A 13136-nucleotide genomic window follows, 5' to 3' on the forward strand; every position below is an offset into this window, starting at 1 on the left:
TGTATTCATGCATGTGGCACACAGGGGCACCCCTGCGATAGCAAGGTCCAGATGAGGTGGTGGTATGGCCTTCATACATAAAGTCAGCAAAGGGTCACCAAAACACAGCCATCTGACTCTGTATTCTATTATCTCAACACCCAATATCTTTAGTATCGTCATTGTTTTCTAAGAACTGGGGACAAAAACATCTCTCCCAGAGGCTGACAGTGCTTTGGCACACCTAGGCAGTGCCAGGCCTCCATTCAGGCTGCACAAGGCACCAACATTTTTCCTATGGATTTCAGTGGACTTATAATCACATCAGACTATTTAATTTCACACAGATAAATTCTTGTGCCCACACTGGCACTATATGTAGCTTTTGCCACAAAAGGAAGTTTTAACATGTAAGCAAACAACCCTTAAAAAACCAAAACATGATTCAAACACCCGGAGATCATCACTTAATGGCACACAAGCAATGTCACCCATGTCCACACCGTGCTACAATCTGTTATATTGGTTCATGTCCCCAGAGACTCGCATCATCATTTCAATCCGATCAGTGTGCCAGGAGCTGTTTCATGGGAGATGTTGGCGATTTTCACTATCTTTCTTCCCTCTTTGCCCTTCTCTCCCTTCCCCAAAGGGTCAGCTTTCACACAAACTCCATTTTTTTCAGGTCATTCTGAAGAAGATGCTGTTTTGACAGCATTGTGCCTTTTCTTTCTTGCAAATTCAGTGGAAGCTCTGCCTAAGAAAGTGATATATGGCCAGAAAGAGACCCTCACCCTCAAACCTAATTAGAAGCCTTCGTTGTTCAGCAGGGTTTGAGGAGGACAGAAGCCTGAGGCAGCTGGATGGGAATACAAACCATACCATGCTCAAACAGCTTTCTCAAATTCATTCAGTGACGAAGATCCATCTGTTTATCATCAGCTGCAATACAGTCCGAGACAAAGTGCATTGTTAACAGGGTGCGTTTGAGAGAAAAGTCACAAGGAAGTGCCCTAAACTAAGTGATTTCTGAAAGTAATGGCTACAGAGCATATACCACACAGTAGCACTACTCTAATGGATATTTTTCTTCAGTCATCACCATTAAGTCTGTGTTTTTGCTGGCAAGATTCAAAACCAAAACAGAAGGGGTGGCAAAGCACCTTCTCTAGTTAAGAGATACTAGTTCCTAACACAACATTTTAACGTTTGCAAAATGCGGTGCACAAAAATGGCTGCAAAATAATAGCAACGTTTAAGAATAGAGAAGGCAGAAAAATAATGAAGAACATTTACCCAATTCAATTAAAGATGCAATCTTTCTTCTAGGGAAGTACAGAGATTTTGGCCCCACACAAAGATTTCAAACGTCTTTTTCACTTTAGCAGGTAATAAAAAGTGAAATAAGAATTTATGTAACTAAAAGACCATAGATTCATACACACATACACCAAACTAAGGAGGTTAAAAACCTCAAAAACATATGCGGGCCCATGCACGCTCAAGGATTTGAAAAACTTGAGTTCTAGTTTTGATTCCTTATTCTTGCAAGGGAAATAGGATTTGCCATACATTATCAGAACAGTAGTTCCTTTTGTCCTTAAGTTTGACTCTAGCAGTAACCCAGGGCAGCATTTCAGAGCACGGTGAACATTCTTCAAGTTACAGTTTTGCAGTACCTTGCACCAACAATTACATATACTAATTCCAAAGCATTAATTAGCTAGAAGATCCTTCATCACCTTTACTCAAGTTCCTCTGTCTCTAAAATATCAAGTCTTATATTATGGTGTGTATCTATATTATCATCTATGACTAACTATTGCATATTATTTAGTAGCTGGAGATTGTGCTTTTAGGCCATAATCCTATTCTGTTCATCACTGTATGAAGAGGAGGAAGAACCAGGAGAGCACATCTCCACATTTCACTAAGGCACTGTGAAAATGCAGCTGAACTGATGCCACTGAGGGATGCCCCACTCTGAGACATCCTGGATATTAGATTGACTGAGAGATGCAGATTCTCTGCTGCTGAAAAAGCAGCAGTCAAAAAGTCAATGGCCACCTAAAATACGTAAGTATATACTTTAAAAAAAATTAACAACAGTGTAAGAGGATGTCAGAGTTCTTCCTACAGTCACCCGCCTGCATACAGCTACTGGACTTCTATTGATTAAGTATGGTGGGTGCACATCTGGGGAAGCTCATGAAGCACACAAAACACCATCAAACCAGGAGAAAGCTTTCAGTCAGCTCTCCCCAAAGCCTCTAACTCAGAAATAGAGACATCTTGCAAGCGATGCACCCTTTAGTTTAAAATCAAAGGTTATAGGGTGGATTTTTTTTTCCTATTGCCCTTGTTTCAGCTTTCAGAAATTTAATGACATTCTCCAGTCTCAAAGCATTTATTTATCATCTTGATTTCTTGCCCCTCCCATTGTAAATGCTATTCAACTAGCTTTTACTAACTTTAGAACGGTTGCTGTTCTTAGCAGGTGCACGGAAAGTTGTCTGGAGACAAACAGATACTCTAGTAACTCAAACAAATTATTTCATCTGGTACCAGAGATTTTATATGTATGCTTACTTAATAAAAGTTTCTACACATATTTCATAAAAGACAATATAATAAAATCCAGCAGGTTCCTTTTCTATACATGCATACAAATGAAAGATGGCTTTGTTTGCTAATAGAAGTTTGAATATCTGAGTTTGGAATCAGGATAGAAATAAAAGCTCAGACTGGATCTTTTCCAACAGGACCTGAACCCGGAAGAATTACAGTAGTCTTGTGATACAGCAAGGAGTTATATAACAGTTGCCATTGCCATGTAGTTATTTCTAAGGATGATGTCAGAGCTTACTCTATGGACCTGTTTTGCATGTGAGGATCTACTCTGCAGGTTCAAGCTGCTATCTATTACTGGAACAGATGACTCCAGCAAGAAAATCACTTTATTTCATAAATTCAGGAAGTTTAAAGCTAAGTGGAACTATTGCATCACCTAAGATCCCAGAGTCTGTACAAAAGGCCTTTTAATCAGTTACCACCTCTCTGCTCATCCCAGCAGCTTGGGTTTTGTTTAAGCATCTCTTTCAAGTAGGCCTGCAGTCCTGACCCAAATAAATCAAAAGCTGGGGAATTTATCACTTTGCTTGGTAGTTTATTATAGTGGTTATTAAACCTCACTGCCTAACTCTGAGTTTTCTGGTTTCAAGTTCAGTCTTGTGACTTATCCTGCTAAATTACAGAGCCTTTCAGTACATATTTCCTCTCCACAAAGGTGCTTAAGCACTAATCAAACAGCTCCTCAACCTTTTTTGCAATAAGCTAAATAGATTGAATTCTTGATCTCTTTCTCTCCATGCAAAACTCCAAGCCTTTAAACTAGCTCTCAAGCTTTCCGCACTCTTTAGCCTTTTAACATCCTCTTAAAAGCACAGGCAGGCAGAGGGTATGCTGTACTCCAGTGCAGGTCTCACTGCTGTGTTGTTCATGCATCAAGGATTACGTTAACACTTTTGTCTCCTCCGATCTCCAAATGCTTTCCCAGATAGGTTTTAAGGGATACAGGTCCCATTCAGGAGTCAAAACATTTTGCTCAGCTTTTTGCTCCTAGGTGAATAATTTCTCATTTGAGTACAGTAGGGCACATTTTGTTTAAACAGGACCAACTCCTTAAGCTATCCTCGTCACTCTGCAGGACAGCACTCCCTATTGCTTTTCTTTTACCTTTACACCCTTCTCACAGGCACTAAGGGAGGCCAAGGCTTACACCACACAGGTTATATCTAACCAGGGAAGAAAGCATATGCTGTAGCATGCCCAGGCATCAGTTTCTCCGCACCCCATCCCACATTGTCCATGCTGTGGCTGCCTTCTGGCCAGCACAACCAAGTTTCTCACCTGCACAAACCAAAGGTCTGGTGAAGGAATGTAGGAGGACATGGGAAAAGCAAGGAAACACTTAGCCACCACTGCAACATGAGCTAAGGGCATGGCTGAAACACATGCCTGAATCCAGCACCTTGGCAGCACCTCCTGCTTTAATTGCAGCCCTTGATCAGCAGCACGCGTGGATACCAGATAATCATCTCTTCTCTACTGTGGCAGGAGCTCTTGCACTGCCTTGGGAAACATGCGTGACTGCTGCCAGCCCTCTGCCTTCTCTCAGCTGAAGGGCTCCAGCATAAGTAGCAATGGAAAAAGGAATCTGAAGTATCCCTGTTTGTATGTGAGGCAGGTGAGGCTGACCGTAGTTGTGCTCACCAGAGAGGCAGAAGACCTCTTTCTAGAAAGAGGTAGAGAACAAGCTTAGCATTTCTCCACAGTCATTAGTCCCTATTTATTAGTCACACTACCCATTAAAAGTGTTGACATGAAGGACTAGCAAAACACCACCTCACTCCAACTAACATGTGCAGGCATGAATCTGGCCCAGATGTATCAATCCCTTAGGTTTGTAGATCTTGTTTTCTAATGACCAAGGAATCTTCTTCACACCCCCTTAACAGTACAATATCGTGCAGATACGGCATTGCCAAGAAAGGGGTTTTGAAGTCTCTTGCAATGAGTGTTCCCAGAGACAGATAAAAATACAGCAAAACAGGCGACACGCAAGGAGCACTAACACTATGCCTGATCTCGCAGCAAGCCTTATTCACAAGAGCAGGCTCATTAGCTTAGTCAGGGTGTGTCACGGGAGGAAGCAGAAGTTAAAGAAGTCAGGGCACTGTCAGTAAGTGTTGGCATCCTTTTGTGCTGAAGGGGGGGTGCAGAGGAAGGGGGGGAGGAGGGAACGAGTAAGTCACCTTGAACAGGGTTTGGGCAACAGAATTTTTGCCTCAGACTTTCTTGGGCTGCATGTTATGGCCCAGAATCCAGAGCAACAGTTCTAGCTACCCAGAAACAAATCCCAGCTGCAGAAAACAAAAAGGAAAAGAGGAGAAAAAAAAGAGGAGAATTCCCTTTTCATTTTGTGGAAGGCATTTAATTGGGACTTATTTTTAAACAGATCACACCCTTTGCATACCATTGCAACAGTCTTGACACTTTTCCCTTCAGCTTCCACTTGAATTGCCACTGAAACCACCATTAAATGGCAACGTACTTCAGATTAAAGGAAGTAGTCTCAGATTTACTTTGTATTGCAGATGACTGAGAGGAAAAGCACATTCTGACAGCTGTTTCCATTTCATTGTGCTTTTTTGTTTTTGAAAAAGAGAAGACCATTTGTTTTCAATTTGCCTATAAATAATAGAGGAAAACACAGCTGAGGGGCCCAGTGTGATTTTTATAGAAAGTTCATTTTTAGAAATCAGATAAGTTTATAACCACATATGTTTGAAATCACAATAATATAAAATACATAAACTGAAAAAACCCCTACTTGTCAAGCAATCTAGTATTTATTTTATCTAGCACTTAGCAGCATTTGTCAAATATTGTGTGTTGGGGGCAGTTTTGGACCTAGATGCTGAACATGTGAAGAAATATCTTGCAGATCTTCAACAAGGTATTGACCCAGGAGACAATCCAACCCAGAAGATGCTCAACACTTAAGTAGCCCCTGTACAGTCAAAAGGCTTGCTTGCCTGGACAGAGTTTGGGCACGATGATAGGCCAGGACAGACTGCTATCGCCTGCTAGCTTGAAAAACAAATGGAGACAGAATCAGCACTGCTAATCAGGCATGTGCTACCAACTGTCTCCTGCGACTTCAAGGACTGTTTCCAGTTTTCCTACCTGGCAAATGGAACTAACAGATTAGGACTTAACCTTTATGAGGTTAAAACTGTTGAGTTTTTCCCTAGATTGAGAGTGACCTCACAAGCCAGCATGACAACTAAGTAGCTCATGTTTATCAAAATGAGTCACAAAGACAATAGACTACACCTCAATTCCACTCAAACTGCTTTGGTACAGATCAGACCTAGCAGATTACCAACACCATCAATGCTATCTGTTCTTCAGCCCCTCAGCTAGTGCAGAGGTAAATCTATTTTCAGATGCATGAGGAAGCCTAAACAAAGCCTGATGACAGCCAGAGCACGACAGCAAACCTCTTAACTAGTCCCCTTATTTCCTCAGAAAGGCTGTATGAAAAAACTGCATGAGGAGGGGAATTATGCCACTACTGTACCAAGAGAAAATTCCCCAACCTGGTGTATTTTACCTGACCATTTTGGAGTATTTCTGATCTACAGTACAGCAATCTAAGGAGACTGGAGCAAAAGAGGGAAGGGGACAGATATGTAGCTCAAATGTAATGGCATGCCTTAGAATATTAAGTTCTCTCTTCCCAGTCCTAGTACTATAAAGATTGTTTATGATGCTAGTTTGTCCTCTGTTTTCCTTAAATATAATCACTTTGTGTCATGCCCATGCCGTTTAACTGACGTATTGTTAACATTTTTATTAGTAACGCAGTGTTAAAGAATATTTCTGATCCGACTTGAATTTTTAACCTGAGTAGTTGAAGCCATTGAAAATGGCATTCTTGGAGAAAGGCTGTTTTCAGCTTGCATCATAGCTTGTGAAAGCTACAGGAAGCCATTAATAATCAGAAAGGTTTTATTACAGAGGCTCTGGCTGCTACCTTGTAAGGTTTCCACAGAATCAGAAATCCAGCCTGTTTGTATCAGCATGATGCCTGGAAAAAATATAACATGCAGCCTGGAAAGACTCCTAAATCTTCACAGGAGAGGTTGCACTTCCTATATAAGGAAGCAGGCTCTGCGTTAAAGGAAAAGTTAGACTTACGGGAAGATCTGAGGACATGAGAACACTTCCCATCAGACCAGTTGGCTGGAGCCATCTGTCCGACATGGGGAATACTCATAAAAGCTCATAGAAATGACCAGATAGCAAAAAAGCAAGTTCACCAAGGGGCTCAAGACAGTCCAGCAATCATCTCTGTCCTTCTGCCAGTGATAGATTTCCCCTGTAAGAGCAACATGGGGTACAGAAAAGCCCCACTTCTCTTAGGGAGTCTAAGCGGAAGGAAATGGGTCAGCAGCCACTGCCATTACTGGCTGCGTAGGGTAAGCCCCGCTTACTTGCCTTGGAGAATTTCTTCCTCTTCTGTTTCTGTCTTAGTAGCAAAAAGCCATAGGAAGACCTCACAAACGTACAAAGACTCCCATTAAAAAAAATCCTAAGGTTTTAATGACCTCGTGGCTGCCTAGTAGACACAGTTCAGGGGTCTGTTCTCTCCCTGTGGCCTGTCTAGTTGACAGTACAGATTGCAGATTATATCGCATCTAGGCTTTCAGAGACACGGAAGGGGAATGGCTGTGTCCAAAGTCTTCTCAGACTTTCCTCCAGGTGCTCTGCTGGCAGCAGGCTCTACTGCTCCCCAGAGAGGCAAGCAACACTCTTTACTGTAAAAATGTTAGTAGACCATAACTAGTCATTTCAAGAATATGTACTGTTTTCAAATAAACACATGGAACAGGCTGCTTGATGAAACAAGACTTTTTTCACAAAGGAAACTCTGCGCTGCTCTCAGCGGACTTAATCTTGATTGTGCTTGCTTTGACATCAGCCAAAGTACCTTCACTGAAACCCAAGGGGAGTATTTTAGCAAAGTGCATTAGGGCAGGTGGTTGCCTAGAGACCTCAGCTTTAGCCCCCAGTGATTTAGAAGCACTGAATTAAAAAAAACACACCCCATAATCTCTGTTTTTGTAATATATTGATTCACATTGCCCACATACACACCCTGGGAGGACATGACAGATTTGATCCCATCATATTTTCCTTAAGGAGTGGTGAAAGATGTAACCAGCATCCCACCTGTCACACACTGAGTCACCTCCCAGTTAAATACATTTCTTATTTGTATTTTTTTTTTTTCTATTCAACAGATAAACATGTTTCATTTGTCAGTACAGCTCACTTCCTCAGGAAAAGAGTTGAAGGTTATGCTCTAACAGAATGCTAATCACCCACCAAAACATAGGCCGTAAGACATATGCTTATACTGTGTCCCTAGGAACAATAAAAACATCGGGACCGATTTCAGTCAGATGCTGCGGGGAGGGGGTCCTCTGACTGAAAAGGAAAGGGACTAATTCAGTTGGAGTGGTGATCAGTTTTGTCATACAGAGTTAACATCCTGCTGTCGTGCAGTCATTTAAGCGTGCTGGTTTTTACACGCTGCAATACATTTAAACCATGGATGGAGAGCGGTTAATGAGTCACTGCAGCAGGCTGCTGTGTGCCACAGGACAGGGAAGCTCCCTGTGAACCTAAGCTGTTGGTAGCATCCCACAGGGAGCAGGTCCCCACCCTGGCCAGAAGGTCCAAGCCAGGAGCGGGTTGCTGCAGAGTCCAAGCCTCATCCGCGTGCAAAGCCTGTTCGTACACCAAGCCTCCTCCACGCGTTATGGGATATTATTTTCAATTTATAGGTGGGTGCAAAGTTTAAGGATTATAAATGGGTTATTTGCTAGAGCTCACAAAGCAATCTGGCAGCAGACTTAGGAGCAAGTTTGGCAGTCCCACTATCTTGACTTTGTGCTTTAATCAAACTTTATATAAGACCAGGGAGGCCCAGGAACTGGCCGCACTATCTCTAATGTCAGGAACTGATTACAAAGGCACCAGTGGTTCTTGTTCTTGCCAATACAGCTCCAGTCTGATAGAAAATTATTTGACTGAGGGCTGGTTCAGAAAGGAGCCATAAACTGATAATACCCACATTACTACAGGAACCAAGAACTTAATCTCTGATGTTTATTTCCCAAAGTAAATATTTAAATAAACCAACATCTAAAAAATAATAAAATGTAATTAGAGATAAGCAATGTTATAAAAGTTATTCTCTCATAGGTTGCAGGAAATTTTATTTCCAAATCCCCTCAACATACAACAGGATTAAAAAGTCACTATGATAGAAATAAACATTATAATCTAAGACCAGGCTTCCTCTTAATACCAAAAAGCATTTCCTGTAATGGGAAATTGTCAACAGACCCACGTAGTGGCAAAACAGGGTTGGTTTATTTTAATATTGTCTTTAAGGAACATTTGGATATCCTGCCAATATATTTGCACCTGCTTACAGCATCCAGATTGATTTGCCACAGTGGAAGACTCCAAGTCACTCATCATAAAAGGTGCATCTCTTATCCAATAACCCAGGAGGCATTATGAATGCACACACATCTTTATTCTTACTTTTTTTCTTTCAAGATGAGAAAAAGTCTATTCTTCTGCCTTAAAATTTCCTAATCACTATTTCCCTATTTCAAAATTAAGCCATCACCATTAAACTGTCTGTCGCACCTTTCCTTTATGTTCTTTAAACCCTCCAAAAACAACATGCCAAGGGAAGAAAAAAAAAGTCCATAACAAAGCATTTCAGTCCCATAACTCAGGAGCAGAGATCGCAGTGAACTGCGGCCAGGCAGGGCAGCGAGGCAGAGCATCAGCCCGCGTCTGCAGGCTGCCAGCTCCGTCATCTGAGCTCGGGGAGGAAGAGGAGGAGCAGAGGCTGCAGCAGGTGCGGTGCTTCAATTCACAAGCGCAGTGACCCTCCGTAGGGGCATGGCAGGAATTTCAAATGGGATTAGCCACCCAGACAAGGGAAAGGTCATACTCGACATTTCCACTGAAAATTCTAATGCAAATAAGACCTCTGATACTCATGACATTTTTTTTTTCCACACACATCTAACAGCCATACATATGTAAAAGGAAAATGATAAAATGTGATGACTAATTTATGTAAATCTCATAAAGGCAATAACACCATGGGCTGACTACATAGAAACATTAGTCAGGCAAAGGATCACAATATTATTGTATTCCTCTTTTATTTGCTACCATTTTAAATTGGTTTATTTTGATAGGGTAATTATTTGTTTAGCTTTCAAAAAGTGCTCAGTGCTCTACAAGGAGTAGGCCATAGAGCCCTTGCTCATAGTAAGGAGCATAGTCATTTCTTGGCTTTATTTTGTATGATTTTGGTTATTGCAGTGGGGGTAGGAGGTGATCAAGGCAAAGGGAGAACTTGAGAGGAGCCTTATTTTGCCATCTAGGAAGCCAGTAGTTTTTTATAGCCTACCCTCAGGCTTGAATTTTTTTACACACTGTAAAATCCTGGCTGAACACCCAAGGAAAGCGTGAATTTTTAGAATTAGATCCCAGTGCAATTCAAGTAGGATACTTACAACATAAAGATCACACAGAAAAATAGTTCTGCTACAACAAAGCTTTTCTCACCTCAAGGAGCCTTAACAAGAGCACTAAGCGATGCCTAGCTGCTTCCAAACATCGCGACATCACCTCGCAGTTACAGCTACGTCTACAATATATCTTGATAAGTTTCCCATCACAGTTGTCTTATGTTCTAATTTGGTGACTGCAGAAGTGCCTTGGTTAATCTACCTAAAGCAGAAAAATCAAAGGTATTCGGCTGAACAGCAGCAGAGGGGACGCATGTTTTGGTTGTCGTGCTTTTGTTGTTATTTTACGAGCAGACTAAACTGCACAGCAAACCATTAGAAATGCACTACGGTATCTGCAAGTCTCCCAATACGGGCAGGAAAATAAGTCAAAGCTAAATATAAACTAAGTAGACAAAACCCAACGCTGTCAGATGCCTTATTCAAAGGTTTACTTTCAATGCAACTAAAGAGCAGATTTTTCCCCCGCTTACTATCACCTGTTGTATTTCAATACGCTGATTCCGGCACTTAAACATTATTTCTAAGGGCAGTGTCTCATTTTCCCCAGCTGGGGTGGGGAAAACATTTATTAAACGCCTTAAAGCCTGTTTATTTTTCTTAAGGCTAATGACCTGCCCGCAATGACTTAATTTTGTTTATTACCAGTTTTAAAATGACAAGTTCATCTGAAACCGGAAAACAGTGATACTATAGCAACAATAAAAGGCCACAATCCTGCAAGCACTTATGCATATGCTTCACGTTTTGCATGTAAATAGTACCATTGACTAAATCCCAGTTCTTTGAAAGGGAAGAAGAGGCTGAAAGAGAATAATTGTTTTCCCAGGCAAACAGTGCTGGAGAAGAAAGGAACAAGTTAGTAATATAGAAAATTAACTCATTTCCCGTCTCCCACCACATGCACGCATATCCTGAAACTCATGAAACGACTCCAGGTATCTAAAGTTTCTTCTGTATGTAACCCATTTTTTCAGCGTCTTGATGCTTTATTAATTTGCCAAGGCAGTTTATTTAGCCAGATCAAACATGGCAAAAAACTTTAAAAAAATTATTCAATACAAAACACTGTGAGCAAGCAAAGACCAGCTCTGATGTTCAGCCTCCTTGAAGTATTCTAAAAGTAAAAAACAAACAAACAAACCATCGAGGCAAACTGTATTTGAACACTGTAGAAATGAAATAATTCATCCCACACTTCCCGTAAGCTTCCCAGTTAGCTCCATCCCCATTTCCTCCATGCTGGATAACCACAGGTGTATCACTTGAGTTAAAGTCACCCTAGGCTTGATCAGTCCTGCCAGCTCTAAACAACATCGCTGCCATAACCGGTGACACGCCAGTGGCATCAGGGCTGCGTCCAAATTATAACACCTCAAGCAGGCTTGGACCTAGCAGGGACAAGCTGAGGAGAAGCAGCCCAGCCAGAGCAATTTCCACGCGAGCACAAGACATCTCCTAGCTGCCCTCTCTAGCCAAGGAAGAGCAGCAGCTCACGACCTTGACCAGAAGGTCCCCCCCAGTAGAGGGTGGGAAAGATCAAGCCCTGGTTCAAGAGAAACCTGCAGCTTGAGGCTTTCCCGAGCCAGGCAGCACACAGTAAAAGCAATTCAACGGCCAGCTCGACGTGGTAAAACCCACAGCAAAGCTGCGGCACAGGAGGCAGGCGAGGAAGTGTGTGCTAAGTACGACACTGAACCAAAACGTACCTGTTGGCCCCTGTGCGCCATCACTGAGTTACAAGGCTACAAACTATGACTGTGCAAGCACCAGCTTCTGGCAAGATAGAAATTACTTTAAGAAGAATGCAACCCTTGATTTAGGGCATGAAATGACCACTTGTTGATGTGGGTTAGAGCACGACTTCCCCTGTGAGTGTGTTATCACAGACGCTGCAGGGAGAAGCTAGGTAAGACAGCCCACATTAAAGCCCGCACCGCTGTGGTTAGTTTGCTGAAGCGTCAGCTGGCGTGCCTGTCTCTCTACTACAACACTGCAGCCAGAAGTGTTGACATACATTTAAGACCCTCGATGCGTGGGCATACCGTGAGAGCCGTGGGCTGCAGCCCAGCCTAGTGGCCCACGAGATGTAGTCAGTGGGTAAAGAGTTGTCACTATCTGTGGAAAAAAATCTGAAAACATGCACAGGCAGCTGAAAACAACGTTACTAACAGTCATGGACATCTTACTGGCTAACAGTGGCAAAGACATTAGTAAGTGGAAATAGCCTTATATTACACGTACGTGGGTTCCTACACGGGACGATGAGAACTAGATATACTACTTTGCCTCATACTGGCTTATGTTTTTTCCACTTGATAAAAAGTCATGAGTTACTCCGAAGCTTCTTCTGCTATTATCAACTTCTTTCAAACCTGACTGAGTAACTATCATACTGCCATCACTGAACCCACATCAGAGATGCGACAAGTGGAAAGAATTAAAATAAATTTGCTAGCATGAATTTTCCTATAGCTGTTCTTCATCAATTCTCATTAAAAATAGTATCCTGAACTTGTACAAATCAGAAACTGTGTAAAAGCAATTTAGACTGGAACCACTGCTTTGAGGTTCCTTCCAATCTAAAATATTTTTTTAATTCCTTATAACAACAACAACTTAGCCATAGGGGAGAAAATGACAGAGCAGCATTCATTACTCTAATGACAACAAAAAAAATATATGGGTACAGCATGTGCAGAATGAAGCTCTACAGCCTGTGGTAATTGAAGAGTTTCTTGTAGCCTTGAGAGCTACAGCTGATACAACCTCTACTTCTCAGCTGCATTCAAGTTACCATCTGACAAATGTTCCAAGCAGTGCAACTAAATCTATACAAATAGTTCAACATTTCTTCCTGTCCAAAGATAACATTTTAATGGATAAAATGGGTGTGCGAGGGAAAATGCATGGAATTTATTAGGAATCATAAGCAAACTCTTCCTCACGGAGAAGTCCTAC

Source organism: Grus americana, chromosome 4, assembly GCF_028858705.1.
Source record: "Grus americana isolate bGruAme1 chromosome 4, bGruAme1.mat, whole genome shotgun sequence".
Classification (NCBI taxonomy): domain Eukaryota; kingdom Metazoa; phylum Chordata; class Aves; order Gruiformes; family Gruidae; genus Grus; species Grus americana.